The sequence below is a fragment of the Enhydra lutris genome, unplaced genomic scaffold (genome assembly GCF_002288905.1).
Source record: "Enhydra lutris kenyoni isolate GAN:26980312 unplaced genomic scaffold, ASM228890v2 scaffoldscaffold15, whole genome shotgun sequence".
NCBI classification, from domain to species: Eukaryota; Metazoa; Chordata; class Mammalia; order Carnivora; family Mustelidae; genus Enhydra; species Enhydra lutris.
In genome coordinates, this window is record NW_019154099.1 from 35,324,826 (window position 1) to 35,332,260 (window position 7,435).

The 7,435-nt window shown below is 40.1% G+C and overlaps 1 pseudogene; it reads right to left on the reverse strand.

Moving 5' to 3' along the window:
- Window positions 1–2,075: 2,075 nt before the first annotated feature.
- LOC111146926 lies at window positions 2,076–7,208 on the reverse strand (annotated as a pseudogene).
- Between the last annotated feature and the right edge of the window lie 227 nt (window positions 7,209–7,435).

Here is a 7,435-nt window from a genome sequence, read left to right on the forward strand (position 1 = left end):
GAATGGGTCTTTTGCTGTCTTCCTTTAGGGGAAAAAAAAAACCCAGAGCTTTTTAGAAAGCTCTTCTCATCACAGCCAGGGAGACCATTCCAGAAGGCAGGAGTGTGGCCAACCTGAGAAGGTGGCTGTGTGGTGCAGGGGAGGTTGGAGGGGAGAGGGAAGGAGAGAACCGGCTTGTTGGGGGAGGGAGATGCAGGCACGCACGAGGCTGTACCCGACTGATCAGGGACGCTGCTATTGAGGAGAAACACCATGAAGTCTGTGCCAGAAAAATTCCACGGCCTCAACTCTTTTCTCTCCTTGACTGATTTGATGAAGAGCTTCTCTCTCTCAGGGAGAATGAGGATTAAAAAGTGCAGACATGACCCCATCTATTGAGACAGGCTCAGGTTTTTGGAGTTGCTAGGAAGAGAGGTGCCACAGGAAGGTACTTTCAACCCATTAACCCATGCTTCTCAGGGAAAGCTGAGATAGAGATAAAATGATTCATATTTTGGAGACACGTGTTTAGGACAACTACTATGATTTTTTTAAAAACCCAACAAACTTTTCTTCTTAGAGTAGGCTTTCTTTTCCAACAAGGGCTTCCAAACTTAGACATAGCTAAACGTTGGAGTCAATTTCTTGGGCTGAGGACCCCACGGCTCTCCACTGCTTCTCTTCTATTTATTCAGGGAGTCTGATTTTGCTCCCAGACGGTGTTAGATGACCTTGTTCAAAAAGGAAATAGTCTTTAATTTTGCAGCCACTTCAAGTGTAGCAATTTGGGGAATCCATGTTTACTCTGAGTTTATGGCTTTCATCAGGAACACTCAGAAAAATGGACAAGTATATTTTCTAGATTGTCTTCAGGATAAATTTGTTGGGTTCTATGTAAATTTAGGTAGAACTCTACCCTTGCACATTTTCTGGCACATAAATATATTGACTTGTCAACTGCTGTGGGTCCCATACAGGCAAAAGCTTGCACCTAGGGTAATGGGAAGAGGAAACACAGGATAGCTTTTCTTCTCTTGGCTTTGGGATCAGCCATGAAAGAAAGAATCAGAAAAAATATTATTTCTTTGTTATATATTTTGAAGATATTCCAGTTTTATTAGTCTCAACTGGAAGATAATATACCCATAAAATTGGGTACTTACTACCCAATAGAGAATAACTAGAGAGGATGGCCATATAAACACCAGGGCATCTTAATGGAATGCACCAAGTAAAAAAATATAAATTTAATAAACAAACAAATCCCCACCCCAAATAATGAACTGAATGTATCCTATATGGATGTGATATATTACTCATATCACCTTAATTTGAACTAGATTAACCAAAATAAGGGAGTTCATTGTATTTTGAGTTTGGAAAGGATGCTGGGTAGTACATATGATCAAAAGATGAGTTTCAGGGATTAGGACCTTACTAGTTGGGACGAAAGTTCAGAACTGACAAAGCTCTCTTCTTCTCTCCACTCACCTCCCAACCTATACTGTTATTCTCCTTCCCATTCTCTCTTCCTCTCCTCTGCCTCATATGATCACATACAGTTGAGTTCATCCACTCTTTCTTACTGGGCCACTGTAAAGCCCAGATTCACATTCTCTCAGATTAGCAAACCTGGTAGAAATAGAACTTCTCTTCTCAAGTTCATATGTCAATTCCAGGTAAGGTCTTTGATTAGCTTGCTTACATGACATGTCCACTCTTGGATCAAGTAATATGAAATTCAAATTAGCTGGGGGTTGAGGAGGGTCTATTACAAGACAAACAGATGGTGCTTACAATTTTATGGTCTATTAAAAGATGCAGTAGTACACATGGAAGAAATTAGTTCCCATTATTTGAAAATGCTTGCTTTATCAAATTTATATAATTTTCCATGATATAAAAACTGAGCTATAGTTATGGAAGACCTACTGAGATGCCAAGCCATTTTCCATAAGATAAAAGCTTTCTTTGGTTCTCCAGAGTTCAGATAATTCTATTATTATTACCGTTGTTGTTATTATTATTACTATTTATTTTATTTATGTTTTTGAAAAGCACCTGTTAGCATTAAATGAAGCTTTCTCCGCATGGCTTCAAGCTACTAGGATGCAGGCCTCCCCACCATACCCTTAATCTTCTCCTCAGCAACTCTCCTGAAGAATTTGACCTTCACGGTGACAGGCTGTTCCGGGAGCTTTCCCTTTCCCAAACCCGTGTAGTAGCCTGATCGCACCACATCAGTGATAGGAACAGTTCCAGCCTTGTTTTTGGTGGCATTCCCCTGTGTCTGCTCTCTGACTAAGGCCCACAGTTTATCAGCTGGGCAGAAGCTCTGGTTCCTTTTCAAGTGGTAATGTCTCATATCAGCTTTTCCAAAGTAAGCTGGGTGATATCTGTCCAGGTGGACCCTGTGGTGACCCGTGCCGCCAGAATCACCCAGTCCTCCTGGGAGCTTCCGGTGCCTGTAGATGGGGCTATGGCCATGGCTCCTGCGAGTCCCAATTTCCGGGTCTTCCTCTGTCTGGATGGCACGTTGGCAGCCCAGGTGGAAGACCAGAGGACTCAAACTTTTATCATGTATACTCAGTAAAAACACTGAAACTATATATTTAATAATTTTGTATTTGAAACAACATGCAGATTTGATGAGTTTTACTTTCTACCACTTTTCTAGCCAGTGTAATTAAGAGCTATTCCTATGCTATGTCAGATTGTTCTATTGGATTATTGATCTCTGTCAATACTCCATTTAGGAAACAAAGTAGAAATCATGGATCTCTTAAAACAAAAGAATGCTTTAAATAAAAGTATATAACTCTATAGCATTGGCTTTAGAGGATTTTTTGAAGAGCATAATTTTAGTTTTCCAATGATGCAGAGATTTAAAGAGGCAAGAGGTGCCATTTGCTAAAGGGTGTTGGACTCTGGTTAGTGGAACAAATGGAGAGAATCCAGCTCATGGATCATTGCAAGTAGGAGGGCAGTGACTGAGCAAAAGCAAATAAATGCTTGATGCCCAGGACAGAAATACAGTATTCAGACTAAGTTTGGTCATGTTATTTGTGGTAGTATTTAGATTTTATGTCGCTTATAAAATGTTGGACAATTGTCTCAGAAGTTTTGATTGTTAATATTGGGCTTTCTTTCTTTCCTTCTTTCCTTCCTTACTTCCATAGGATATAGGTAATTTCACAGCTTATATGTACACAGTTATCAATCAATCATGCACTACTGTATAATTTTTGAAAAGAACTTAAAGTTTGCCCTGCCCTTAACTTAATTCAATCAGATATGAGATATTTTATTGCATGTAGTTCCCTTTTCTCATCCTTCAAATAAGCCCTTGACAGAGGCCAGTGTTTCCATGACCAAAGAGAAGAGTCGTCTAAATCTTTGTTTTTCAAAATGTAGTCTGTACCACTAGCAACGATGGCACAGCTGAATCCCAGGCTCCACTTCAGACCTATTGTATTTGGAACTTATAAGAGCCACCAGCGATCTGAGATGTTTCTAGGGTTTGGAAAAGCAAGGATTAATGGTAAAGGCTGTTTTGGAAGGGAGGTTCAGAGGCAGCCAGGCATGTAGGATTTAAAGGTCCCTGATGATCAATCTGGATATAGCTGAGATTTTTTTAACTGGAAAATAAGGTAAATGAAGTGGTGTTTAAGGAAAATCCATGTGACTCCAATTTGCAGGTGGATGTGAGAGAGAGAGAGAGAGAGAATGGGAAAGAAGGGAGATGGTGGGAGAAAGGAGACACTGAAAACAATTAGGGCATTACAACCCAAACCCTGGTTTGATATGGGCTCTTGGCAATGGGGATGGCAAGGAAGGGACTCTGTAAAACACTCTGACTTAGTAATTTCAGTGGTTGGGATGCGTTCACATTACCCCGGGAAGTCTGGCTCTCTGTGTCTCAGCTTTGGACCCCACTCATGGCCTGGCTCTGCCACGGTAACTAAAAATTCATTTAAAAAATGAGGGCGGGGGAGGACATCTATATAGCTTCTAAGAAATTGAGTTTACTCATACATGATTATATAATTTGCATAAGACAAGTTTCAGCTTGTACTCCTTTGATACAAGGGCAACTTAGTTATCGATTTTCTAAATATTAGCCAGAAACATTTAATGGCCACTGGCTATGTTAGAGTGCAACTTTTCAGTATTTCAAAAATTAATGTTCTGAAATAATTCAGGGCCATTATCTTCAACGAGAGAAATGGTTTTGAGGGAACTCGTGTTTGACAATTACTAGTTTGTTTGTGTTTTTAAAATGATTTTATTTTTTCAGTAATCTCTACCACACGGGGCTCGAGCTTACCATCCCGAGGTGAAGAGCTGCAGGTTCACCGACTGAGCCAGCCAGGTGCCCCCGATAATTACTGTTTCTTTATTCAGCTTTTTGCTCCATGAAAGCCATAAAAAATACACGTTCAATTCATTTTCTGATTACAATGGATCCAAGAGAAAAAGAGCATTGGATAGTAATAGCACATGTATCTTTTACATTTTCTTAAGACAAAGTATTAAACAAAGTACATATTACCCTTATACCATTGCACTCAAGGAATTCAAAGGAAACTAGAATATTCACAGAATGCTCTGAGAGTCCTAAAGTAATGGTGCTTAGAATGACATTTTTGACATTCGCCGTTGAACTGTGTTGTTGCACTTTGCAAGGGACACGGCAAACAGATTCTAAGAGCAAAACCAAAACCAAACAACCACTGTCCCCCACCCCACCCTCTGCCCTTCACCTTCCACAGCGTATCCCGCCTCATTGTTCCTTCCCAGATTGTTCCCATTCATTCCAAATGAGCTTCCTGCCTTGCAGGGATAACTAAAAACTGCAGTCAGATGTAGGAGCTGCTTAATCAGGTCTGGGAATCAGGCCTTAATTAAAATGCTTGGAAAAGAAGAGCAAATGAAAATTATTAAGCTTCATTCTCGATTCCTGTTTCTAATTTTAAAGAGGAAATCATGCATTAATCAAGCCCCATGCTAGAGCTCAGAGGCACGTTTTTGAAATATCCCAAAATAACAAGGGGAAAATTTTTGCTCTGTTTCAATGAAACCACCCTTGACTATTTGCTATGTATAGTACAGTCTACTCCAGTATGTGGTGTGCTAGGCTGCAACATACTAAGCTTTGGCTACATTAAAATTTTTTTCTGGACCCAAGGTCTGGAGCATGATAACCAAGGGGGGGAATGTATTCCCTGAAAATAAAACAAAAATTTGCAGAACTCATTAGAGGTGAACGGAAGTGAATCTAATGCTTTAAGAGAGGAACACAACTCTACAAAGAGCCCCATGGCAGACAATTTCTGGTGAGCAGAAAATTGCATTTATAGCAAATTTTTTTTTTGTGATACAGATTCATAATCAGTATACTTTGTGTTGTTCAAACTTATACGTAAAAGGGGGATAGTGATTGTTTTAAATGAGGGGGAACATTATTCCTCTTTTCTGCAATACAATAAAGTATGAATATCATATTCTTAAAAATGTCTTAGCAAAAATTCTGCAATTTTGTATCCTGATCCACATTATAAAAACAAAGAAACACAGGTGGATCTCTGCCCCCACCAGTTTCTTTATGACTCTAAAGTAATAATTCAAGTCTTTGCTCCTACTGGCTTCACTGATGTTTGTAACTTCCTTTCAAAGGAGATTCTGGGGTGTGAGGATGATGGCTCGGGGTGATTCTTTGTGAAGCAGAATTTACTCACCATCAGAAATTGTCTTTCTGCATCTCTGTTATTCTCTCAGTATCCAGAGGCCATCATTTAGAGACTTGCTTAGCCTCTTTTGTCTGCTTATAATTAATTCTGAAAATCTTCATGATAAAGATGGTCTAATCTTGAAAAATTTTTAAAAATGGATTCTTAAATGCATTTTTAAAATCTGGAACTTAAAAGTTGTGTGAGGACAGAGACTGAATCCATCGTGTGTGTGTGTGTGCGTGTGTGTGTGTGTGCGTGCAAGTGTCTGTTTCTTCAGGCAGTAGAGAGTTTTAAGTACAGTATGCCTGCAGAAAACATTTGTCAGGTGACTGAAGCTAAAGGTGGGGGGATCATTGGGATTAGCGGAACATGCCTGGAGATTTCAACATATGATTTGTTAAGAAGATGGTAAAATAGTAAGAGAATGATGGGTGTATAACTCTTCCAGGAAATTTTAATAGGCAGGGTTTCAAACAGCTTCATTAATTAGGCCAACTCATATTCTTTCCTTACATTTAAAAAGAAGGAGGAGTCTTCTCTGTTTTGTTTTTAAGACTAGCCTACTATGCTAACAGGGTTGTTTGTTGGTTTGTTTTCCAGACATTTCATTTCAGGCACTTTCCCCTTTCTGACATTTTTTCTGAGTCTCTTGCATTCTGGAGTAAAAAAATCCCAGCATTTTCCTCCAGCCAGTTCTGGCCTTTCATCTTTCCTGCCCACCACGACACTATGGATATTAATATCAATATCAGTATCCCTCAAACCAAACCAAACAACCTACAAGCAAACAAACAAAGCCATGTTTCCCCCATAGCCCATTGAGATCCAATGACCAAGACCCTGTTTTACTAAAGATTGTTTCCAGAGCTAGACCTTGGCACATTTCCTGTCACAGTGTTCTTCCTCCCCCTCCTCTTCCTTTTTCTTTTTCCCCCTCCTCCTCTTTCCTCCTCCCTCCTCTTTCCCCTCCTCCTCCGTCTCCTCCTCCTTCTTCCTCCTCCTCTTCCGTCTCCTTCTCCCTCCTCTTCCCCTTCTTCTCCTTCTCCTCCTCCCCCGCTTCCTCCTTCTCCTCCTCCTTTTCCTTCTCCTTCACCTTCTTCTTCTTCATCATCTTCTTTTTCTTCTTCCTCTGCTTCTGTTTCTGTATCTGCTTTTTGAGTGCTCTTGTTCCTTGAGCTCACTTGTAATTATATCTGCCAAAGAAAGGGCAGAACAAGCAGCAACAGGACTTAGGATACTATATCATGGCAAAGATAGCTAGCTTTTGGCCTCCTGGTAAAGAATTAGCTGTTTAATGAATAACAAATTATAAACAGACCCCGAGGTTAAAGGATAACAGGCACAGTCTTGGTCTCCACCTTATTAAGTAGACATACTCCTCAGACTTTGGGCCAATTACTTCAGTGGGAACCACTGGGGCTAAATCGAATGTTTCTGTTGTAGTTTCCATCCTATTTACTTACCTAGACCGAAGATCTGAAGAGGGTCAACTTTCATGTTGATGTTTTCTATTTTAGTATTGTTTAAAAAGTAAGAAACCCCTGTCTGGAAAATTTGGTATGTTTTTGTCACAGTGTGGTAAGTGCTTGCGGGGGTGTGTGGGTAGCAAGCTCAGCATGTGTAGGCCGACAGAGAGGAGCATGGTCAGACTGAGAAACAGAGGTGTGAAAAAATGTTAGCAAGAACAAGGCTATAAAAACATGTGCCTCTTCTTACCAAGCAAA